Source organism: Cavia porcellus, unplaced genomic scaffold (genome assembly GCF_034190915.1).
Source record: "Cavia porcellus strain 051 isolate PalLab524CR breed Dunkin Hartley unplaced genomic scaffold, mCavPor4.1 scaffold_2, whole genome shotgun sequence".
NCBI lineage: Eukaryota > Metazoa > Chordata > Mammalia > Rodentia > Caviidae > Cavia > Cavia porcellus.
In genome coordinates, this window is record NW_026947485.1 from 95,085,447 (window position 1) to 95,111,702 (window position 26,256).

The following is a 26,256-nucleotide window of genomic DNA, read 5'->3' on the forward strand; positions in this document are numbered from 1 at the left end:
AAGGATGCTACCCCAAAAATGAAAGACTGAGTAGTCCAGGTGGCCACACACATAAAATCAGGAGCCAAAAATGTTGCAAGATAATGAAGTAGAGAGAGCTGAGTGGGCAAACGCCATCTCTTCCTTCTGGAAGGTGAAGCCTCTGGGCTACCCTCTGGTTAAATGGGATGACAATGAGGAATTACAAAGCCTACCTGGTAACCAAGACTTAATGTTGGCCAGCCATAGAGGAGACATGTAGGAGGATTTGAGATTAGAAAGGATATGTCTCTTGGTATCAAAATCCCTGCTAACCTAAGCTGTTAACAGCTCTCTTGAAAAATCTAATGTGAAATCCTGCAAAATTTTTAAGTGGGAAATAAAGTTTGTAGTACTGCTGGCAAAATTGCCTCTAGGAAAGAGAGCAGACTTCAGCTTTCAGGTCAGGTGAGGTCTGATGTGATCTAGGACTGCTATACAATAGCCGTGCACAGGCCGGCCGGGCCTGAGTTAGAGCGTCACCTGTGTCTATTGAGGCAAGTGTCATGAACATGTCACATGTTATAATTCAGTTTAAGTGTGTCTTTCAAGGAGAGCTCAGAACTCCTGGTGGTGATGTTGGAAGTGATTAAAAACATGGCTTCTACTAGTAATTTTGTAAGTCCATGGTGAAAATCTTCCCAAATTCTAAGTTCTTATTAATGAGTGGTTTTGGAGTGACCCAGTATGATAAGTGATCTGTGGTGTTAAAGATAACATGCAAGGTAGCTGTTCTTGTGGAGCTTCCAGTTTGGGGAAGGAGTAGACTTTCAACAAAAGAAAACAAAGGCCTGGAGCCAGTTCCTGCCGTGCTATATTCTGGGAAGAGAAGGAAGAGGTGCTAGGCAAGAAAGCGTTCTAACCTAGATGGCAAACTCAAGGTCACTATGCTGAGACAGAAAGGAGGACAGGGTGCGAGCCAGAGTAGGAGACAGGTGGAGGGAGAGCAGGCAAGGACACAATATAATCCATAGCACTTAATGCAATCCCAATCAAAATACCAATAGCATACCTCACAGAATTAGAGAAAAGAATCCTAAAATTCATATGGAACCAGAAGAGACCTAAAAAAGCAAAAGCAATTCTGGGCAACAAGGGCAATGCAGGGAACATTACAGTTCCTGACTTGAAATTATACTACAAAGCTACAGTGATAAAAACAGCATGATACTAGCAAAACAACTGACTCAAGGATCAATGAACCAGAACAGAAGATAAGGAAAAATTCTGAACACATTCAACTATCTTATCTTTGACAAAAGGCCCAAAAAAACCTTCACTGGAAGAAAGATAGCTTCTTTAATAAATGATGCTCAGGAAACCGGCTTTCCACATGCCGATGATTCAAGATATACCCATATCTCTTACCATGCACTAAAGTAAAATAAAAATGGATCAAAAATCTAAATATTAAAACACAATCTGCTGGAAGACAGAATAGGTAAAACACCTGAAGACATAGGTGTAGACCAAGACTTTATAAACAAAACCCCGACTGCACAGAAAACATGAATCAACAGCTGGGATCTCATCTTATTATAAGCTTTTGCATAGCAAAAGAAACTACCAACAGAGTGAAGAGACAACCTGCAGAATGGGAAAAATTTTTACTGGCCATTCCTCAAAGGACAGTTATCTAGGATACAAAAATAACAAAAAAAATATGCCCCCAAAATTTAAAGACTCAATCCAAAAATGGATTGAAATGAACAGATTCTCAGGTGAAGTACAAACAGCAAGTAAATAAGTGAAAAATATTCAGCATCACTGTCAACATCACTGGTCATTGTGAAATGCAAATTAAAACAGCAGTGAGATTTCATCTCAGGAAGGATGGCTATCACAGAGAAATCAATCAATAATAAATGCTGGTGAGGCTGTAGGAAAAAAGAAAACTTCCTCACACTGTTTGTTGGGGGAAGTGCATATTAGTACAGCCAATAAGGGAATCAACAGTCAAAAAACTAAAGCTAGAGGTTCCATTTGACCAGATAGTCCCCTTCTCAGTAGCTTCCCAAAGAGTTAAAAGCATCGCATCTCATTGATATATAGACACTCATAGTTATAGCAGCACAATTTATATAGCTTAATCTTAGAAACAGCCCATGTGTCTATCAACAGATGAATGGATTAAAAAAATGTGGTTTCTGATAGAACTGTGGGGGAAGACCAGCAGTGGCTGAAAAGATAAAAAGTATGAAATATAAATAACCTTTATTTTGGGAGTGCAGGGAGAGACACCCCCGACCCCCTGGGGCATGGCATCTCTACCCCAGGGCCAGCAATCTCTCCGTGGAACACATGGAGTGAGGCACATAAGTAGCCTCAGCCTGGGCTGGATCCTAAGGGGGCATTAGGGATGCACAGGTAGCCCATTGGTCTTAGTTTGGTGCCAGAGGCAGATTCCTAAGATTGGGGGAGATAGGAGTTCCTAGGCTTTACTTGCTACAGTATCCAGCCTGGGCCAAAACCCTTTCATATCCCGTCTTATGATTATTATTATGAAAAGGGATGAAGATTTCTCTCTTTAACTGCTTCCTGCTGGCTGAGGGCGCTATACTGGAGTCTAGGGGAGTTGACGGGATGACAGTTGATGCCCAGGTAGACACTGGTGCCAGGTGTTTTAGCCAGGACAACTTCACTGGTGAAAGCACGTTTGTTAGACTGGAAAAACAAAGAGACAAGATGTATGAGGAGACATGACACTGTCATATTTAAGGACCCAGGTGAGGTAGAAGGGAAGGTGCCTTTGACTCAGACATGTCATTTTATTAGGACCATGTTGAGGTAGAAACATTTCCGCGGTAAGGCAGAATTCTGAAAGTTAAACATGGGATTAGGAGGAGTGAAGTTATGAGAGGTGCTTACTCCCCCATCTGAAAGCATAAAAGTTAAAAGGTAGGTCGGTAAGGCTTGTCTCTGGTATGCATGACATTGGAGTCTGTAGGCAATACTGTTAAAGAGTCCTGCTGTAAAAATGATCATAATAGAACGTAAGAAATTAGGAACCAAAGTGGATAACCAAACATGACAACCTGTGAGTCATGGCCGTGAGGCCTTGGTAAGGCAGAGATGAGTAGGAAAAGGACGGTCAGCTCTAGGGCCTGAGTGATGCGAAACCAGAATGGCAGTCTAGCAAGTTAGTCCTTGGAATGATTTGCTGTAACAGAACTTTAGCAAGTATATCAGCAGTTTCCCTCGTTATGAGAAAGGCTTTTATGTATCCTGAAAAAGTATAAACAAAGTGAGAAGACAAAATGTATCTGTCAGCCTGTATAAAAGGGAATAAAAGCATTTTAAGATTTAGGACTGGGACCTGCACAAAATAGGCCCTGTTTATAAATGGCATAGGTTGACTGTCAATATCCCGTCAGAGATTGAGGACTTATTATAGCAGCCTGAAAACTCAGGAAGAACTCTGTATATCTGGCCTCTATGTCCACAAATATAGAGAATGTCTTACCTTGAGAGTTTTAGTGTGACTTGGACTCTGAGACGGACACCCACAAAGGGGGCTGTTGTTGGCCCTGAGCCCCTCTCAGTCTTTGGCAGTAATTTTTGTTGGCGATGAATCTGGCAGTGTCCTGCGGGGCTAGAAGTTAGGATGGCCCACCCACTCTCTGGTGGCCAGGACAGCCCAGCAGCCCTGGAGTAAGGTCTCAAAGAACGCCAGCATGGGGCACAGGCATTTTAGGATGGCTTATCCACTCTCTGGTGGCTAAGACACCCCAGACCGATGGATTATATGGCTCCAAACTCCTAATAATTGGCCGTAACCAATATTATGAGTGGACTTTACGTAGGCTGAGTAACTGCTCTGCTGTGAGAACTTAAAAAGCTCTAAAGAACATGAGGGTCTCTCAGTGTGGGTGATCCAGAGTGGACACAGGCTTGCCCAGAAAAAACCCTATTTTGGTCTGTCCAAAGGACGTGAAAGCGTCATGAACCTACGCAAAGTGGGGAGAAAATCCGCCTGAGGCCTGGCCCAGTGGCTATCTCTGGGGAGTTGCTCACCTGTGGTAAATTGGTGGGTATTATTTGCGAACCAGCAGCAACAAGCTTACAGCTCCTGAGTGTAGAAGTGAGGAATTAATGCAGGATGCAGTCCAGTCGGTCCTGGTCCTGAACAGCAGGGGACTCAAAACTGGGAACCGGCCCCAGGAGTCTCTCGCCTGCCATTCCTGGTCAGGGAACCATACGATAGAACTGTGGGGGAGGACCGGCGGTGGCTGAAAAGATAAAAAGTATGAAATATAAATAACCTTTATTTTGGGAGTGCGGGGAGAGATACCCCCGACCCCCTGGGGCATGGCATCTCTACCCCAGGGCCGGCGATCTCTCCGTGGAACACATGGAGTGAGGCACATAAGTAGCCTCGGCCTGGGGTGGAACCTAAGGGGGCATTAGGGATGCACAGGTAGCCCATTGGTCTTAGTTTGGTGCCAGAGGTAGATTCCCAAGGGTGGGGGAGATAGGAGCTCCTTGGCTTTACCGGCTACAGTGTCCGGCCTGGGCCAAAACCCTTTCAGTTTCTATATTCAATGGAGTGCTATTCTCTCATGAAGAAGGAGAAGGATGAACTTGAGACACTTCTAGGTAAGTGGATGTACCCTGAGACCATACACTGAAATGAAATACACCACACACACATGTATTTAAATATCACATTGTTTCTGTTGTGTGCGAAGCCCAAAGGGTAAGTAAAGAGCAAAACCAAGGATAGATACTGGGAAGTAAAAAGAACATTTTCAAACAGGAAGGGGAACAGGAGAAAAGGGGGAAGGAAAGGAAAAAGGATTTTTAAAAAATGAAAGGGAAAAAATGGAAACAAAGCTTTTGTGAATGGGACAAGGGTGAAGGGTTAAGGGAGGGGAATGGGAAAGAAAGAATTAAGATACATTATGTATAGGTACCAGTTCCCCACAATGAACGTGGTCATTCTGTAGGGCAGACATGTACTAATAAGAAAAAAAAAAATAAAAATAAACCATGTGAAATAAATTGGCACTCTGGAGTTTGGTTAGGGGGTGCTATTGGAAAAGGAAAGGAAGCCAAATCAGGCAGAAGTTGTGTAGCACACCACGGAAGGCTCTCATCGGAGGCGGAAACTCCTCCCCTTCCCCCTCCCCCACCCACCCCTACCCTAAGCCCAGCCCCACCCCCAGGGCAGCACTCCAGGCAGCTCAAGCTTTAGCTTCTTCTCCACAACATGCTCAAGCCCACCCAGTAACCACCAGTGAATGGTCTGTGCCTCATCTGCACGCTGATCCTCCAATTTGAAAACCAGCCAGGAATGTTTTTACTGGGTTTCTGTGAATATTGTTTAATGTGGAGATAGTGCTCAATAGGATTACTGAGTATATTTTTTTGTATGATTTTCTTCCACAGTTTTGGGTTTTGCTTATTTGTTTGTTTGGAGTTATATATATATATATATATATATATATATATATATTTTTTTTTTTTTTTTTTTTTTTTTTTTTTTTGAGATAGGATTTCATTAAGTCACTACATTGCCCTGGCTGGGATCAAAGATGCAGTCCTTTATCCTCAGCTTCCCAGAGTCCTGGGGTTACCAGCACATACTGTCATGCCCAGCATAATGTTACCTTGGCTCTACACTTTCTTTGGAGATATAAAGAAGGCTAGGTTTTAAAAGTTTGAAAAATGTCTTTATTCTACTCCTCTGCTTGGTAGATGATTTTACTTTACATAGAATTTGAGTTGAAAATAAATTTTCATCAGGATTTTTTCTTTTTCTCCTTTTTTTTTTTTTTTTTTTGGAGACAATTTTGCTATCTAGTTCTGTCTGTCCTTGAATTCACTATGTAGTTTAGGGCAATCCTCCTGCCTCAACCTCCTAAGTGCTGGGATTATAGGCATGTGTCACCACCCCCAGCCTCACATCAGAAATTTAAAGGCATTGTTCTATTGTGTGTTTGAAATGGCTGCTGATTCAATGTTCACTCAAAAAATATTCCAGGTAAAATTTAAGCACTGGAGATACAATAGTGAATAAGACAAAAATTTCTACTCTCTTGAAGAAGACAGGTAAGAAACAAGGAAAAAAAGCCAAAAAATAAGCCTTAGCCATTACAAGTGCTATAAAGAATCTGAATAAGGCTAAGGAATGGCTGCTGACTGAGAGTTGCTATTTTCAATGTGATGGGCAGGAACACCTTACTGAGGAGGTGACATTTGCGATGAGACTTGATTTGTGAAATATTATAATTTGTGCAAAGATACAAACCATATTCTAGGCAAAAGTAAAGCAAAGATGTCTTTGAAGTTAAAACTCTGGCATATTCAAGACATTTCAGGAATGTACATGTGGCTGGTGTGCGGTACATAAAACAGAATGTTAGAAAATGAAGTTGGTTCTGATTCTCTGATTCTTATGACTTTGTCAGTGTAGACTTCTCCTCTACCTTCCCAGGCTAGGAAGAGCTGACAGTGGAACTCACAGCAGACAGACTAACAGGAGAAAAGGCAGTAAAAATGTATTAATTTTTAATTTTATGTGTACTGAGCAATCATGGAAAGAAAAGAATACCCCAAAAGAACAAAGCAATATGAGGACATACATCCTTCTTACTAGGGGAAGCAGAGGGAAAAACTTACTGATAAGACAATGAATTTTTGGAAAGATATAAATGGGCTTGCAGGAGAATTCAGGGGAGGTGCCACTGTCTGTCTGGGTGTGGTGCTGACTGCTAATCTTTCTGTGATAAGAGTCAGTCTACTTTTCTTGATGATAATCCCAGGGAAGGGATTTATGACAGCTGAACTCTGTGTTTGAAGCGTTGGTTTTAGGCTGATAAAGAAAATTCAGACAAAGCCTTTTCATGCGTTTTTCGATTCTCAAATGCCTTCAGTGCAAAAGTCATCCTTGTGCGCAGTGGGGCATCCTGGAACCCTTGAAAATAAGGACCTGTTTCATTCCATTTTCTGGAAATATTTAGCATAGGTGGTAGGTTAGAGATTATGGGGAATGGCTGAAGCTGGAGATCCATCACATTGGGGCTGGAACAAGGCCGGTCTGAGAACAATGAAGGTCTGGTGCAAGCTGCCTAAACAAGCTGCTCCAACCCAGAGAACACCACGCCCCGAAGCTATCGTGCGTGCAGGTTGCTAGGCAGAGGGATGTCAACCTACTGAATGTTTAGGAAAGCATGTTGTGGTGGCTGAGCATTTCCTTTCCTCCCCTAGGAGAGAGGGTTCCACCTGAGCCGTTTTTTGTAGTGTGACTCTATTTCTTCATCATCCTGAGAGCTGTGCTTGACATGGCAGAGATGGCTATGAATCCTTTGAAACTTTTACACTGAGATGTGGTTTCTGACCAATAGCATACACCAGAAGCTAGTTTCTGGATCCAGATGGTGAGTGGAGTACTCAGTCTCAAAACCAACACGCCCTGCTGTAAGAAACTCAAGACACTGCAGAGGCCATGTGTGGGCCATAGATCAGTTTCTAGCCAAAGCCCATGTCACCTGCCAGCTGTGTAAGTGAGCTGTGTGGCTGCCCAGCCCAGCTAACCCTGCAGGGGAATTTAGCTCTCACTGTTGACTGACCTTAATCAACTATGTGCTCTGCCCGCAGTGAGAACTGCCCTGAGGAGCCCAGCTAACCCACAGCACTGTGAGAGATTGTTGTTTACTGAGATAAGCCCTGACTGGGCCCTGTCAATCTGGAGATTCACCTCTTCCAACTATGGGAAATATTCTTGTAGCATTTCTTAACATGTTCTTTTTTACCCTTTCAGTTTTTTTTTTTTTTCAACCAGGGATCGAACTTCCTTTCGGTTTTATGTCTGCAGGTCTTGTGATAAATAAAATATATAGGAGGCCATCAGTTTGCCCTAATAGACCAAACCAAAATGGAGTTGTTCATACTAAAGTCCTGCTCCATCAGCGGGAAATTAAGTTGTTTAACTCAACTTCTAAGAAATAGGAGACAATGAGACAATATTCCCCAATAGGCGGATTTCAGTCGTCCTCCCCCTCCTCACCTGTTTTAATCCTTGCCAAAGTAACCAGATATCAGTCAGTTATTGGTTGGTGCTGTAAAAGGAAAGTAACTCTAAAATGAACCATATGCTTTTGGTGCTTGGTTTCAGCTTTCCTTGGCCCTTCTCTGTCCATAAGATCAGTGTCCTCTCCTCAGCGCCTCAGAACAATCATTCTTTTTTACAGAATGAAGTGATTCCCTATTCTAGAAACAAATAAAGCCAATTAAGGTCTTTGAACCAAATTTGTTGTGGTTTTCTTCTGAGAACAGTTAATCAGAGAGGTCAGACCACAGAGCAGGAGGTGAGTGGCAAGCGGGCGGTGAAGAGAAGCTATGTGTGTATATATATATATATATATATATATATTTTTTTTTTTTTTTTTTGTACTGGGGATCGAACTCACGACTGCACACTTGCAAGGCAGGCACGTATGCTGCTGAGCTAAATCCCCAGCCCCGCTGTGTCTATGTTTACAGTTGCACTCACATTATCACCCCTGTTCTTCTCTCCAGTACTGGCATTGAACTCAGCTTTTTTTTTTTTTAAATAATTTTTCATCTTGAAACAGGATCTCAGTAAGTCACTAAATTGCTCAGGTTGGTCTGGAATTTGCCATGCCCCTGCCTCTGCCTCCCAGAATCCTGGGATGACAGGTACGTGCCACTATGCCTGGCTATTGTCTGAATGCAGTCTCTTCCACCTCCCTGTCACCTCAAACATGATCTGTGCCCTGCTTCCTCTATTACTAGACAGCCATATTCGGTCCACTGTCCACACTGGGAAACCTCCTGTCACCTGACGTCCCCTCTCCAGTTTGCCATGTCACTGTCTTCACAAACATTTTTTTTTTTAAGTTTTTGTGTCATCACTTTAACAAAGCCTCTTGAGGGAGAGGAGTGAAATTTTGTTCTGTCTGTTTCAGTTGCTTTGTAACTATATATGGAGATAAAGAACCTTAAACATTATCTTTTTATGTTTATAAATCTGCCTGTTTACTGTCATACTAAACAGTCCTTTGAATTTTTTTCCTCTTAAAACTTTTAAATAATCAGTAGCTCCACACACTGCCTGAGAAATACTGTGTTTTCTTTGTGTCCTCTGACATATGCTAGTGCCTTCAGCAAGGCTATGTTTATGTGAGCTTGAATTGGGCAAGTACAAAAAAAAATTAATGAAACCTCACTTTGTGAGTGAACTTGAAAATAATTCAAACTTTCTCAAATTAAGAGATGATTTTTTAAAAATAATTCGATGTTTAAGTCAAGGATCATTTCGGGCAAACGAATAATAAAAGCTCTACTTTGCCACTGCCCTATGTAGACGTGAAGTCAGTGGGTAAACAGGGATGAGGAGGAACCACAGTGTTATTTATAGGCATTGGACCTCTGGCCCTGATTTTAGTGTATCTAAAATGCTTACAGCAATTTTCTCTAAGTATTTTGTATTAGTGTTTGGGACGAGACTAAGCAAAAGATCCTAGATAAATAAAATGGGAACAGAACAGATGGACAGAAAGCCAGATAGACAAGTGAGCTAATCACTGCTGGAAAGTAGATGGCTCCAGATTACAATGTAGGCTACTTGTTCAACATGCTCAGGTAGGTCCTTTGGTTTGCAGCATTTTGGTTAATGCAAAACTCTTGTTAACAAAAACAATCCAGTAAAATCCCTTTCTCTCTCTCTCTCTCTCTTTCTTTCGTTTACTTTTTCTCTTTCCTTCTTTTGTTTAGTACCAGAAATTGAACCTAGGGGTGCCCTCCACTGAGCTGTGTACCCAGAGCTTTTAATTTTTGGTTTCGAGATAGGATTTCACTAAGTTGCCCAGGCTGGCCTCAACTTGTGATCCTCCTGCCTTGGCCTCCTAAGTAGCTAAATTACAAGCATGTACAACCATGCCCAGCCAATACTTTTAAATACATGAAAAAATCCCTGAGATTTGGTTAATTGGATTCAGTACACTGAATAATAGAATAATCTAGAAAATTAAACATTTCCAATGAAAGGAGATTATCTTTTAAATTTTATGTAAAAGTTACTGTATGTACAAGTGGTAAAATTTCTAGATTAGGATAGGAGGAAAGTGAGGAAACGGTTTTCTTTTTCTCTACCATCAATCTAACCACTGTTGTTTCTTATGTGAATTTCCAGTCATTTATATATCATATTACAGTATATTGTATAATTACATTTAGATCACAGATACTCATGCTACCTCTGATGTGGTGGTATACACACAGCAGTTTACATCCTCCTTTTCTCCTATTCTAAAGATAACATACTGTACATATTATTTTGGCCCTTTTTCACTTAACAATGTTCTTGAAGAGTTTCTTGTTTGCATATAGAGACCTCCACATTCTTTCTAATAGTTGCTTGATTTGCTGTTATATGGTAGCACCTTCAATTCATTAAAGATCAATGAAATTTTAGGTAGCTTGTTCTTTAGAATTTGTCCAAGAATAACCATTTATCCCTTTCTCAGGAGAGTATACTGACATCTTTGAAAGGGCAACATGATATTATCAGTCAGTGGAAGCTGGCAACCACCTGCCCCATTTACTAGAAGCACTTCTAATTTTATTATGTTTCTTTAAGGTTGCTTTGCTTTGCAAAGTGCCAGGTCCCAGCCAAAATATAGAACTGCTCCAACTTCATTAAACTGCAACCCTAGGTAGCTGATAAAAGCTTGTTTTTCCAGGTAAACACAGAGGAGATAAACAAGAGCTGGAGGCAGGCAGTACCTGCAAATTTCCCTCCCCTTGTTTTCCTCCCCCAGGGCTCCAAAGCCCTCTGGAAAGCCGCCTTCTGGCCCGGGTCAGATTGCGTACACACCACCGCCTCGCCTCGCAGGCCAGCGTTCCCAACCCTAAGCCAATGCACATTTATAGAACAATTCCATGTGATCCTGAGGAAGGCGGACTGCAGGCGGAGGGCAGTGCTGAAAAGTTGTAATCTCAGAAGAGAGGACTCTTCCCTCTTGCTGCTCTTCATGCTAAGAGGACACTGGGTAAGTCAGTCTCAGATCCGGCTTCTTGCTTTACACAGTTTGACTATAGACTAGCTACTGAGAATGAAGGGATACATGCATTTCTTTATTTTTTTCCTTATAAAGAGAAATTAAAAGCACATCTGTGCTCCTTTCTCCCTGCCCCTCATTCTCTCCTAAGCCAAATGAACTACATGCTTTCTTTCTAGTACCTTGCTGGTTACTTTTAGTAGGATATGGCCCTATTAATCTAGATCTTAGTCATTTCATTTGTAAACTGAGGGGTTGGACCAGATAACAACTGGGATTTCTCCCGGTCTCTGTGATGACGCTGCCTGAGGCAAATTATACATTCAAGTGTCCTACTACATCAATACTTCGTGAGAAAGTTATTTTAAAAGTTATAGTTGTGCTGCCCTTGACATGTTTGCCTATGTATTTCTCTGGCCTCTTTCTCTAAGTACCTTTTCAGACCTATTTCTGAGGCTGTGACTGCCAACTGCAGTTGCCATGTGATCTCAACAAGTCTGTGTTTCTGGGTTTGACTTTTCGTCAGTTATAACTGACTCATCGGGTCAAAGCTGAAGTTAGGCAGAATGCTAAACCTCTTCAGAGAGTGCTACAGTTCGATTGAACACAACAGAATGTATATGTATTTGAGCACATATGTGTGCACAATGCTTTCTATTATGTACCGTGAAACAGAAGTGCATGAGCTGAAATTCTTTATCACACTTGCACACTTACACTCTGTCGTGTAATATCAGCACAGGTGTAGACAAAAGGCACCAAAGCGTTTGAGCTGCTGCTTCACCCATTAATCGATCCACTGCCTTTTCAGGGAATACCTGTTGGCTATTTGAGGGTTCTCTTGTTCTTAGGATTAACTATGGTGCTTGTTGCTTCCCTGGTCAGTCTCATATGCCCACACATTCACAAGATAACATCTTACCTAGTTTCGTTGCGAATATTGGCCGCAATTTTGAGATTCCATCAGTTGTCCTGTTTGTTTATCTGAGGGAGCTTGGGAAGTTTCAAACACTCTGCTGCCACCGTTTCCCCAGAATTCCATCTATTGGGCTCTATGCTATATGCTCACTTTTTCAATAGCTCTGAGAGACAGGTGGATATTTGGCTCGGGCAAAGGGAATAATAAGTAAGGAGACTTAGGGAAAGGAGAATCCAGGGGGCACAGTGCGGGATTGTACACAAAGGAATGAAGTAGAGAGAAGAATACAAAATAACCATTCATTTTTAAAATTTCATTCAACAAATACTTACCAAATGACCCCATGACAAAGACATAATCATATTCTACACTGATACAATGCCTTCCCTCATGGAGATTTTGGTGAAGTGAGGAGACAAATACTAAGCAGGAATCACCAGGAGGTGCAGAGGCATCCTGACGGGCTCAGGCCACGTGCTAGAAACAGTGAGGTCCTCTAAGTGGAAATGGGAAAGGCAAGAAGGAATGGACAGGGCGGAACCATGGCGAGTTTACATTTCAAAGGTTGAGCTGGCAGTGAGGCATCAAAGTAGAGGCATCCAGTAGAGACAAAATGCACGTGGAGTAGGAGGGGCAAGTCTGTAGAAGCTGAGGTCTCTTGAAGGAGAAGACCAAACCCCGAGTTTCATGAGACTGCTTCTTGATAGGTCAGGAGGAGCAACTGGAGCATGGGAGCAAGCAGAGCTCGGCAGCACCTTTTCTGGAAAGTACTGAATGGATAAGAGTGGAGGGTGAAGGTGGGGTGACATGGGCAGATGCTGCAGAGAGGCTGAGACAGGATGAGGACTCAAACAAAGCTAGAGTTTGGGGGACAAGTGTTCAGAGGCAACTGCGGTTTTACTCAGCAATGTTTGACTACAAGAAGCAAAGCCTACTCAGAAAAGAAGGGTGTTTATTAACAACTCTTTTACCTGGCTTCCCAGCAACCACCGCTTCGTTCTGATCTGAGTATGGACCAGTCTCCTCTGCTGGGCTCCTCATCCTGCCCCTCTCTGAGTTTGGTTTGTTCAGGCACAGGGTTCTCTGTCATTCAGCCTGCCTCATTCCTCGCTGCCTAGTGACTAGGGACCTTCTTTTGTGAATTTCAGGGTCCTTATCAAATAACAGGAGAGAAAATCTGGACCACCTTAAGGCAGAATCTGGCTATAGTCCAATCAGCAGTGTCCAGAGGTGGGTTTGTGTGATGACCCAGGGCCACTCAGTCAGTAGAAGGATGGGAAAGAGAGTACAGGGATGGCAGGGGTGAGGAATGAAGGGTTTTCCAGAGTACAGCACAAAAACAAACAGTTGGATTTTGCTGCAAAATACGTGGTTTCATTGTAACAGAACTGAAAGCTGGGCAGCAGCAGCGCTCCTAACTGAATGCAAGGGTTGTATTCCCTGGCCAGGGGCATGCTGGGTAGGAGACACACACCACCTAGTGGCTAAAAGAGAACCAGGGGAAACAATCAAAACCATGGCCAGCCAGACACCGAACTCTCTGATGCTAACCCCTCTCTAAAGAAGCCATAAACTCAGGTGAGACTTTTCCAGCTCAGCCCCGGCAGCCCCACGTAACTCCAAATGTAGGGCATGGAGACTGCATCTTCAAGTGGTGAGCAACTAGACACTGCTTGAGAAGCCAGCATGGGAGGACCACTCTTTGTGGGTTTGTTTGCATTCTCTGTGAGTCCCTGGACAACTCACTGTGAACCTATCCTTGAGTTTTTATTTCATCTGTGTTTCAGAGAGATGGGTATCAGTTCTTGTCATTGTTGTTTGGTTTGTTTGCAATGCTGGAATCAACCCAGGGCTTGTGTGTGCCAGGCAAAGTACTTTATCACTGAGCTACATTCCCAGCTCGCTCTGTGTTTTTACAATCCTAGCCTGCAGAGACAAATTGATTCTTGTGTTTTAGTCTCCTGAAATGCCCAAATATAGCAGAAGAAAGGCAAGATAGTTGTCACTTGCCAGTGTTTCATAAATGTTACTAATAACGGTGTTTCAAATTGACACGTGGAAAGAGTGACTGTGATGTGATGAGTGAAGGCTGAGTTTGTGACCTAAAAAGGGGAAATTTTCTCTGCACTCAAGTCAGGGAACTGCCTCACAGATCTCTGTGCCAGAATTGGTGCCAAAGAACTGTAAAGAGATTAAACCCAGCAACACGAGCTGATGTTGTCCAAGCAGAGAAGGCGAGCTTTCTGTCGTCAAGCTGCCTACATCTGTGCAAAGCTGAGGAGTGACCCATATTATATGTGGCTCAATATTCAGGAGCCCAAAGAAATATCCAAGAGTTCCAGGACTAGGTGCCTTTGCTGCTGCTTACATCCTGAGTTGCAAAACGTAGGCTATGAAATGATGTATTTCTGTGTATTCTCATTTACATGTGAAAGGATTGTGAAAGGTATGGGTGTGTGAAGCTGGAGTGATCATTTCTAACTGGGACCAAGATTTTCATGTTGAGGGAACATAATTTTGTGTAACTTTGTGACCTTAAAAGTATGACTTTATATTCACTTTTGGTCATTTAGAAAATCATTCCTGGAAATATACTTCTGCTGAAATTGATAATGAAGTTCAAGATAGGATCTGACAAGTGATTTTGTGTCTCATATTTCATAGCAAACAGATGAGACAACAAGCAGTTGCATTCGGTTTGTCACAAGGTCATGGTCTCGTGTGCTCTGTTTCTTTGAAAAGCATTTGGTGATACTGTTTGCCTGCCTGATGGAAGGTTCACTGTTTGGCATTTGTCAGTAGTTCTCCCTCTTCCCAAAACCAGCTTGCTTTATTGTCCCAGAATTGAAAACACTTTAGCAAATATCTCTTCCTTGCTTAGCATTAACAAGAAGTTTCAGGCTGTTATCTTTTTTGAGGCAGGGTCACGCTATGCACTTCAACCTGGTGGTGTTGGGCTGGTTTATAGCCCAGGCTGGTCTCAGTCTTGCAACGATCCGCCCACCTCTGCCTCTCGAGTGCTGGAATTACAGGATTGAGCCACCATGCCCAGCTCTCAGGTTGATATCTTGGTCAAGAGATGTCAGTCTGGCATGTTATTATCAGAGTTTCTGTTAGATGGGCAGATCCTAGTCATATGGAATTCAGCAACTAATCTTTTTGGAGATGTATTTAAAAACGTTCAGGTCCAGACTCCAGGAGCAAGAATTAATGATCAGACACATGGTACGAGAGATTAAACCAGCATGGATGGAAAAGCACTGAACCAAGAGTTAGGGACCAACACCTGGATTTAGAGGTCCTTTGGAGGCACCTGGTCTCACGTTTCAAGTGCAAAAGGCAAATTTAGCTTGCCAAATGCAAATCAAAACTAGCTTGTTTAGTAGCCTAAATTACTGGCAGATTGTTTTAATGTTTGCTTTGGAAAGAATGACCTAACTCCAAAGCCTATCATTGACAGGCAGAGATTGGCATGACCAATATTGGATTAGGAACTGAAGTGGACTCTAGTCACAAAAGAAGGAGGAAGGATTTCTTTTCATACTTCCTACTTTCCTTCATTAAAATTTCATTATGGACTTTTAAGCATATACAGAAGCAAGCAGAGTATTACAAACATCCTCATGTGCTGGTTATTTGTTTCAACAATTATCTACACATGTCCAGTCTTATTTCATTGTTATTCCACTATCCACTGACATCTGTCTCCCTCATCTCGCTGCTAGATTGTTTCAAAGCAAGTAATTCTGTCATTCCATCAGTAATATTAAATATGTGTTCGTAAAAGGTGGGGGCTCTTTGTATATGTAAAACCACAGTATCCTCATCATACATAATTTTAAAAAATCTTTAATATTCAAAATCCTGTTGGTGTTCAAATATTCCTGATTATCTCACTTTTTTTTATTACCTTACTTTTTAAAAAGTTCGTTTATTTAAACCAAGATCCACAAGTTGCTTTTTGTTAATACATCCCTTAAGGCACTTTTCTACTTTTTCCCACAGATGTTCTGTATTTTTCATATATCCTTTGCAGATATAGCTATAGATGCAAACATATACATCTTCCAAAATTTTCTCATATCTTTTATCATTTTTCTATCTTTTTCTTAAGTTAGTATTTTTTTATGAGTCTACTAATTTTACTTTCTGGGTCATTTGCACATTTGCTTTTCTTGACTTCTTTCATCCTTGATTTTAGGTTATCATCTTGGTCAGCTCAGGCTGCTATGGCAGAATACCATAGACCAGTGTTCTGTAATTTATTACAGAAATTTATTTCTCACAGTTCTGAAGATCAGTAAGACTAAGTTCAAGGTGCTGGCCTTTTCCTGGTTTGAGGATGATGCCTTCTTACTGTATCCTTTCATGGCAGAGAAAGGAACCATCTCCCCAAAGTCTCTTCTAATAAGGCCACAAACCCCATTAATGAAGGTGCAACCCTTATAACCTCATCCTTTTCCAAAGGCTTCACTTCCCCAAACCCTTACATTGGAGACTAGGTCAACATATGAATTTGGTGGTGGGAACCACGAACATCTAGTCTTAACACTAGAGAATATTAATTTCTGAATGTGATGCTGGGCTTAATTTGCTAGTATTTTTCTTAGCCTCAGAGTGAAGTTTCTTCTCCAGTCACAGCCTTTACAGACAGAACATGGTTTGGGGGCTTCTTAAAGCAGTCTGTCTTAAGGTGGCCTGGATTTTCACAGTAGGAGCAGCTGTGTCTAGTCCTTGAGTTTTTGGAGCCCTGAGGTCTGTTTCTTTTAAGGCAACCACTTTTTGGTCTCTTTGTTTTCTCTCTTCGGCTTTCTCCCAGTCCTGATTATAGAATACTAAGGAGATAATTTTTACTGAAGTTTTAAGTGGACTATCGGGAGCAAAGTCTATCTTTTGTAACTTTTTCTAATATCTGGGGGTGACTGGAAAATGAACGTGTCTATTTCATCAGAATCTAGGGAGATACACTTTACTAGTGTAACTAGTAAACCATCTAAGAAGTCAAAGGCATTTTTATCTCTCTCCTGAAAAATAGCTGACAATTTAAAATAACTAGAAGGCTTAGTTTTTGGCTTTCCTAGACTTTCAAGAATATGCACTTGAAAATGTCTCTTGCTCCAATCTCCTGTCTTGTTGTCAGGCCTGTTGAGGTCTTGGGTGGGAGCTGCTTGTGCACAGGTGGGAATTGGTGGTTCCTCTGGCTGTCTTCTTCTGGCTTTTTAAAATTAACAATATAATATTCATCTCCAAATGCAATAGCAGCTTGTAATGTTGCTTGTCTCTTACTAGAAGTCAATGTTTGATTTAAGATTAACATGTATCTTTTCAGCCTAGCTTATAAGTCTCAGTAAGTCCTCTAAAGACATTGATACACTTAATAGGGTCATCTGAAACTTTTCCTATCTTTTAGTTCTAGCTTAAGTTTTTTTTTTTTCCGGTACCAGGGATCAAACTCATGACCTTGTGTTTGCTGGGCAGGTGCTTGTGCCACTGAACTAAACCCCGGCCCACTTAATTTGTTTCAAGTCACTGAGAGAAAGCGACCTATGAATTGGGAGTGTTGTAAGAATTATAATTATACCTTGAGCATAAATAAGAATTATTTTTTAATAAAAAGAAAATTTGAACATAAAGCAAGTCTTCCTCTGTCTTATAGTATGATTTTAGTTGTAAAAAACCATCATAATAAATACTTTCTTCTGTATTCCATTTTGGTTGTAGGGGGTAGGTAGGCCATGCACACGTGAGAGAAATATCAAACAGCTTTTTTGCTTTTTAACATGAAATGGTTAGACATCTTCCAGTGCTTAAGAATGCATTCCAAAGGCGTAAGGGGCTTTGGCATTGAGTTGCCCATGTCTCCGTCCAATGATCTCAGTAGAAGACCCCCAAGTGATATAGGGGAATGAAAGCCCAACCTACTTGTATAGGGGGAATGAGACTCCCGACCTATTATGTCCAGTACAAGTTCCTGTTCTCTAAAATCAAAGAATGAATTTTAGGAATAACCGAGGTTAAGAGCAGAATATTTTTATTGAGAGAAAGAAAGCTTCTGTCTGAGAGAGAGAGAGAGAGAGAGAGAGAGAGAGAGAGAGAGAGAGAGGGAGGGAGGGAGAGAGAGAGGGAGAGAGAGAGAGAGAGAGAGAGAAAGAGAGAGAGAGAGAGAGAGAGAGAGAGAGAGAGAGAGAGAGAGAGACAGAGACAGAGACAGAGACAGAGAAAGGGAGAAGGGTCCTGAATGGGTTGCCCAACATAATCTCTTTTAAAATTTCTTCTGAAACAATGGCTATTTCCTTTTTATCATTTTGTGTGCTTATGCTTTCTTTCTGTTTCTTCTTGATTGAATTAGTGATTTCTCTAGTTTAATTTTGGTAAAAAATTAGAACTTTTTAATTTAATTTTTTATTATTTTGAAGGTAGTAAAATACAACAGACCAAGATGGAACAAAGCCAATTTAGACAGTGTAGTGAAATTGGTACAGAACTTCACAGCAGATTACTGAGATGACAGTAATAGGTAAAACAGTATGTCTTGTTTTTTGTCTTTTTCTTTTTCTTTCTTTCTTTTTTTTTTTTAATCAGCACTGGGGATCGAACTCACAACCACACACTTGCAAGGCAGGTGCTTATGCCGCTGAGCTAAATCTCCAGCCCCTTACAGTATGTCTTGTTATTCTCACAATAGTTGTTCTTTCGATCAGTTATAGCAAAATAAAACAAAACACAGAACATTATAAAACTTATGAAAACAGAATATTGAATAGAGCAATACCATTAATCAGAATAAAGCAAAACAGTGATAAAAACATTTGCCTCCAAAGAGATGGTAGAAGAGAACCCCCCTTATTTGCTATATTGCATATGGTCAATCCCCTGAGAGATGCTCTGGCTCCCATGTGTTAATGCGGGTGGGGAGTGAGGGGAATGTTTGGTCCTCAGCCTGTGCGCAGGTAGGTTCACTACCGCTTAGCAGGGAGGCGAGCTGGTTGCTTGGTTTCCCAGAGCCCTAAGTTCCAACATGGTGTGATCTCAGGAGACACTGGTGGTTCTCCTCCTGGGGTGGCCTCAGCCTACCACACTCAAAATTAGAATTTTGATTTGTTCATTAGTTCACTTGTTTTCTATGTTTTATTTAATTTCTAATTCTAAGTTTTCTCTTTCTTCTCTGTACATTTTTTTTTGCTTACTTTGGGTTTCCCTCTCTAGTTTTCCAAGTTGAGAATTTTTCATTTTTCCTGATATTTTTACTGTAATTAATTTTCCTCTGATAATTGCTTTTCATCTCATGAACTGTGATGTATAGTATGTTCGTTGCCATTATTAATTTTTATAATTCCAAATTTCAACCCATATTTCCCTTTTTGCCAGAGTTATTTAGACAAAGTGTTACTAGTTTCAAGTGGAAGAACTACTCTGGCTTATTGTTGTTGTTGTAGTTAGTAATTTCTAGTTTTATTGAATTTTGATCAGAGCAGGTTGTCTGTAATATTTTTATCTTATGTAAATTATTGATGCTTTCTCTCTGACCTTCTACATGATCAATTTTTCTGTCTGGTCCATGGGCATTTGGAAGGAAGATATATGCTTTATTATTAGGGTATAGAGTTTAATGACTATTCGTGAGATTGATTATGTTGTTTAGATCTTCTATCTTTTTTCTTAGTTTTCTCCATTTGATGTGTCTTGTACTAGTAAAACCTCCTATTGTTAGTGTATTTCTATCTTTGTGCTTGCATTTTCTTTAGTTTTTGCCTCATACAGGTGGTGGCTACTTTGGTAGATACATATTCCTAAATATTATATGCTCATTGACAATTTTGGCTTTTACCATAAAAAGTTTCCTTGTTTGTCACATGTGATGTTTGTGACTTGAGTTCTAATTAGTCTGATTTCAGGACTATGATGCCCACCATTTTTTAGTTTCTGTTTCACTGGCATGTCTTTATCCATCTCCTTTATCCTTTGAACCAGTTTAGTTCAGGTGTATCTTCTTTTTTGTTTTTTTTTGTTTGTTTGTTTGTTTTTGTGTTTTTTGGTGCTAGGGATTGAACTCACGACCTTGCACTTGCCAGGCAGGTGCTTATGCCACTGAGCTAAATCCCCAGCCCCTAGCATATGGTTAGATTTTGTATAAAGAACCACCTTGAATATTTTCCTTTAAATAGATGACTTAAATCTATTCACATTTACTGTGAGGACTAACATGGTCAGTCTCTGCCATGCCATTTATAATTCATGTCTTGTTGTATCTGTCATGCTTCTTTCTCTTTTAACAAGGTTTGTATATTTCAAAACCGTTTTTTATGTGCTCATTCTCCCATTTTGTTATTTAATCTTTTATCAGTTTATCAGGGTGTTTTTCCTCTAACATTCTTTAACAGGCACCTATTGCCTTACACAGTGAAGTGGTTCCAGCTCCTTTTCCTCTTCCACATTTTAGATAAATTATTTCAATTTTGTTAACCCAAATAAAGTTGTACATTGACCTTTCACCCTTGCCTGACCTTTGGTTTAGTCTTGGATGTGCCATTACATGTTTCGGAAGCCTCATCAGCAGAGGTTCTTCCCTTAAAGTTTTCCTAATCACCACCCCGTTGGATGGATACATTGTTGAGTAGATTCCTCAATACAGGTGAAGAATTTAGTTAGGTATTTTAAGTTGAAAACTGGTTTTCTCTGGTCTTGATAAATGAAGAATATCTTAACTGGATATAATGATCCTCCTGCCTCAGCCTTCCAAGTAGCAGAGATTATGGGCATCTGCTTAGCTAAAGTTTTTTGTTTTGTTTTTGTTTTTCATTTGCTTGTTTTTGTTGGGAGTGGGGTTGTGGAATGGAACCATGCCTCAGACATGCCAAGCATGCACTCTATCACCGAACTACATATCCAGCTTCTGAATTCTTCCACAAGCTGTCCACTGCAATCTTCTTTGATGCCTTTTTTTTCTTTTCTTTTCTTTCTCTCTTTTTCTCTGTCTCTCTGTCTCTCTTTCCCTCTCTTTCTTTCTTTCTTTCTTTTTTTGTAGTACAGGTTGGCCTTAAACTTACTTATGCAGCCCAGGCTAGACTCGAACTGACAGTAATCCTTTTATCTCAGCCTCCTGAGTGCTGGATTTACAGGCACACACCATCACCCCAGCCTGATGCATTTTTGAAAGTATGATGCCAGCCTAACTTTTTTGTCTCTATTCCTTTTTTTCTTCCTTGTTTCTTTGTTTCTTTCTTACTTTTTTTTTTTTGTACCACAGATTGAACTGGCAACCTAATACTAGGCTGTTGAGCTAAATCCCCATCCCTTGGCTCTATTTCTATCAAAGTTATTTGATCTAATTAGTAGGAGGTCTCTTATCTTTAAAATCTAATAGTGTTACTGAGATTTGTGTTAAAATTGATTGTCTTGGATTCACATTCCTAAGGGAGTTTCAGTAGGTAGATTCAGGTACACATGTTTGTGGTGATGTGGTGTCAGGAAGGTTACTAAGTTTTCTGGTTTTGTGATTTTTCTAAGTTATTTTAGGACTTTAAACTTTCTCTTTTTCCTCCATTCCCCATCCAGTACCCTATTCGCGCATGGTGCTTCTCCTGTAAATTTCACCTTTTTTCTATTTGTGCCTTTTCAAGATTATCCCTTTAAATTGTGTCTGTCCTCTTTAAATTTCCCAAGCTTTGCAATTTTTTCCTCCTCATCCCTGCTTTCACTAGCTCAGGTTTCTTTCTTTCTTTTTTTTTGAAGATATTCAGGGTGAGGGTAAACTGAATCCTTCTGGCACTAACTCTAGTTCAGCCTGAACTCCATTCACAAGCTTTCTGTACCTTATCCACGGTTTTTCCAGGGAGCTCGGTTGACTTTTGTTCCCTATAAACATTTAAGGAATGGGAACTTAAAAAACCATGCTGATAATTTTCTGACTTCATTCTTTTTATTCATGATTGTTTGAAAAGTGCTTAAACTTCTCTGTTTTCATTCCTGCCTCTGCTTTTTGTGTACATTTACTTTCTCTCTCTCCTGTTTTATGTCACATTGGGAAGGGAATACTAGAGATCAGTGGCTAGGATGCCTCTGTTATTTAGCTACCCTAATAGCTAATTTTAAAACAGGCAAACACGATTAAGGTGTTGCTCTTATTCTTTTTAGGAAGAAACATAGACTAGCTATATGGTACTTGACACAAATCCTGTTTATTTAGGGCTCTTAAACTATATAATTAGTGCTAATATCCTTAACACTTTTAAGGATAAGTTTACGATAAACTTTTCTAAGAAACACAGGTTTTAAACAACTGTTTTCTATTTAGATCATAAGACTGCACAGTGTTAGGAGAAACTCAGTAAGTTCTAATCTCTGCACTTGCAGATATGAAGGCAAATAGCTCTCTTTTCTCAGCTTGATTTTAACACACATCTTGTTGGTGCTGACATCTCTGCCTCGGATGTAGCTGGCACCGATGCTGTTCTTTCCCCTGAGATCGCTGTGGTAATCTTCAAAATGAAATAGCCCCGTCCTTCATTGTACTGTAGCTCTACCTCCTCTGAGCCCACAGATCCACTATGTTGATACTGTATTTGATTTTCAAAAATGATAGCACAGTTCAGCTTTGGGATGCAAACATACATCTGCATTTTTGTGGGTTACAACAGATTGTTTTCATAAGAAATATGGTTTCTGCTAAACTCATCTCCAGAGAAAGATGATATGGAAATTGTGACTAAGTGGAACCATATATTTCAATGTATCATCGAGTATCTGCTTTAGCATGAAAGAAGAGGGCTTTTGCAGCAAAGCAAGATGCAGTTTGATGTTTCTATTTTGGGATATGGGTCCTTGCATGGTTTGTAACATATTCTGCTATTCCAGACTGGAACCTTATCCTCAAAAGCCTTGCTCCGACATTAGACCAACGTGACTCTGGAGGCCACCAGTCAAGGGCCCTGCTTGTCATTTGCCATTTGAACCAGGGAGAGGGATTTGACACACCCTTCTTTTCCTTCCTTACTCAGCATCCTTTGTGATCCAATGCAGAGATCTGATGCTCTGCCAGGATTGGATGCAGAGTGCTGTGGAGGGAAGTTGATGAGTCCCCTTGGTAAAGCTGATCACTTAGATTTCGCTTCATACCAAACTACCACAAAAGTTGGCTTAAACAAGAACCACTTATTAAGCTTTGACTTGTGTGGGTTGGCACTTTGAAGCAGAGCTGAACTGCTACTCAGTGTGGGTCACTTGGCCTCAGCAGGGATCCCTCATGTATCTGTGGTCAGCTGTGGGCTGGCTAACTGTCAGCCACAACTAATTAGCCCTGATGAGGAGGGAACATGCTGACTCAGTGTAGTCCCAGAACAAGCCAAATTTATGTGAGGTATGTGGCTTAGAGGAAGGGGATGGGTCATAACTTCAACTAGATTATCCCTTGTTGGCTTTGAGCTTCACCACTGACCACTGCCAGCCGGTTCCTGGTGGTGTCATCAGTACACAAAACCCTGGGGGAATATCTAGTAGGATTACGTTTAGGGTGTAAGTTATAAGGCAATAGAAATAAGTTTCCAGTGATCCAGGGAAACTGACTTGAGAGGATGACTACTTAACCACAAGGGAGTGAGTTTACTATTACTGAAACTATTCAGGCTGATCTAGAGCTTCCACGATTACCCCAAGTTCTGCTTTAGACATTCATGACTTGGCAAGCAACACTGCCACCATACCTGATGTCCTTCCCCAAAGAACCAGGTTCAAGCTAATGATCTGAGCCGTTGAGGTCTGTCTTAAATAGCTTAGGACATGATTGTCCAGGTTTGCACCCTTAAAGGCAGCACAAAGTGAGCTGCCCTGTCTGCCGAGCTACCGTATCTGCCCTTAGTTTAACTGCAGTTCCTTTTCCTGGTTTAAGCACCCTGTGTTCCTGCTGCTCACCAGCCCTCTGCCTGGCTCCCTAAATCCCTGCCCACTTCCGATTCTGCCAGCCAGAGCTTGCCCCTAACTCACCTCTTAGTTACAATTCTCTGGTTTCAATTCTTCTCTGCTTGATCTACCCAAGGGCAGGTCTAGACTGACTCCACTTACCTCACTCTGCAACTTCCCCAACCATCCCTGACAGAGACAAACTACAGAAGATGAGGAATGCGTTTGTGAATAGTTAAAACAGGAAAACAGCATGGCATCCGCCGTACCTATTAAATATGATCTATGGGACTGGGGATTTAGCTCAGAGGCATAAGCGCCTGCCTTGCAAGCAGGCAGTCGTGAGTTTGATCCCTGGTACTGGAAAAAAAAAAAACACAAAAAATTAAATATGATCACTATGCATGGGAAATATTCTTAGTATGCTACTGTTTAATTTTTAAAAAGAATAATACATTTCCAAAAGAGTACTATGATATGTACTGCCTCTACTTGGTATACTTTATAAATATATGTTTATTCAGATATAATCTGGGGTCTCCCTGCCCCTTTAGACGACCCTAAATTCATAGCTGGTGGATCTCTGAAGTCAACCCCGACTTCTATGACCTTCTAAGAATTAAACTCTCTGGCCTCCTCTGCTTCCTCATGTAATCTCTGTCTTGTAGCCTATTGAGCCAGGTATGGCTAAAGTTCAGCCCTTATCCTTGTTTCAATACCCATTGCAAAAAAGACAAAACGAAGCAAGAAAAAATGAATGCAGAGGGTTTGGAGCCAAGAAGTGCTTAGCACCGATGTGAATCCTGCTACCAGAAATGTATGTGTCTGGAGAGTCACACCATGGCGCAACATGGGCTTCTGACCTGAGCTGGCTGGTGTGCTCCTGGGCCTGGAGGAGCTGGTGGGGATGAGGCTGCCGGTGGAGAGCAAGCCTGTACAAGGCTAGTTCTGGCCCAGCCATCTGTAACAGAGGGGTGGCTACATCAGTCTTGACTCTGATAACTGAGTCCTGACAGCAGGAGGTCTCTAAGTCCCTTGCAGCCCTAGTGTTTTGTAAGATGGGACTTTTCATATCTAAGTTTTTAGATGGGCTTAGAGACAGTGAAAAGACAAAAAAATAGGAGGCTAAGGAGAAATAGGAAGTAAAAGTGTCATTTAATCAAACCCCAGAGCAGGCAGGTCCTTGGTGCCAATGAAGGTCTCTTGCCAGAGCAGGAAACAAGCAACATCTCTTCATAAATCTCTTTGCTGGGCTACGGCTGTTTGTTTGTATTAAACAGGAACATGGTAACAAAGCTATAAGTAGCTCCTTGCTCAGCTGTACAAGGTAGGAAATCAGAGCAACTGAATTCAGTCCCTGGAGGGAGAAGGGCAAGGTTTACTGCCTTCCTGGGAGGAGGGCTGGGCCATCTGTGGCAATCAAAGCTGGCCTGTGTCCTTGGGTTGGCCAAGTGGCCCAAGGAGCAGCAGGGTCAGGTAAACTTGAGCTCAGCTGTAATGAGCAATGTAACCTGTGTTTAATAAGGCAGAGCAGCCCTCTCTATGCCCTATCCTGATGTAGCCTACTGCTAGAGGCCTGGAAAAATCATGGGCTTCTGATCTGAGCTTTCTGCTCTGCCAGGGAAAGAATCCCCAGGGCCTGCAAGTGCTGGGTGGGATGGTTCTGTCTCCAGCCCTTTCTTTCTGATAAACACTAAATAAACCATTGCCACCCTCTAGGCCTTAGCTTCTCATCTGTGAAGGATGGTTTTAGAGATGATGACCTCCAACTTTCTTCCAGCAATAAAAATTTAAAGAGGTCTAGCAAGAGAAAAGGCAGAATTTATTAAACTTCTAAAACAGATGCATCTCTATCATATCGCAAGAATTTTTTTCCTATGGAGAATAAAAATCCTCAAAGAAAATATACTCTATTGTCTGATACATTAACAATTCCTCATGGAGTATCACGAGTCTGCTCTCACAACATACCAGGTAAAGACAGTGAGAAAATTGTAAAACCTCCCTCACCCAATTAGTGTCAGTGAAATGGCACCATATCCGCTGCCTCTGACTCCCTGGTCCCTGCCCTGCACTGGCTTGGAGTCAGCGTCAGGGATCTGAGCAGACTTCTCCACCCTCTTGCCTGTGTGCAGCTCCTGCAGTCACGCTCCTGGGTTGGTCCTTGCGTTTCTAGGTCCTCTCTTCTCCCAGACTTGCTCCAGGCCCTGTGTCCCCAGTTGTACTTTTGACTCCCCTCAGCCCTCCCTGGCAGACTGCTCCAGCTCTGACATTTAGTCACCTGGCCTAAACCTGAACCTTCTGTAGCCCCTCCTGATCAAGTAGAGGAATCCTTTAAACTAGGACCTTCTTAATCAGCCATACTCACTAACAACTAGAAACCCCACGCTTTGCTATAAA

The 26,256-nt window shown here is 41.4% G+C and overlaps 1 protein-coding gene across 13 annotated transcripts in view; it reads left to right on the top strand.

Annotated features, from left to right (window-relative positions):
* Nucleotides 1-10,861: 10,861 nt before the first annotated feature.
* The window catches only part of Tacc2 (transforming acidic coiled-coil containing protein 2), a 204,824-nt gene continuing 189,429 nt past the window's right edge, over nt 10,862-26,256 (top strand). For all 13 annotated transcript variants that reach the window (XM_023561546.2, XM_023561550.2, XM_023561554.2 and 10 more), the window contains exon 1: nt 10,862-11,033. The gene's annotated coding sequence lies outside the window, so the exon portion shown is untranslated. The remainder of the gene's footprint in view (nt 11,034-26,256) is intronic.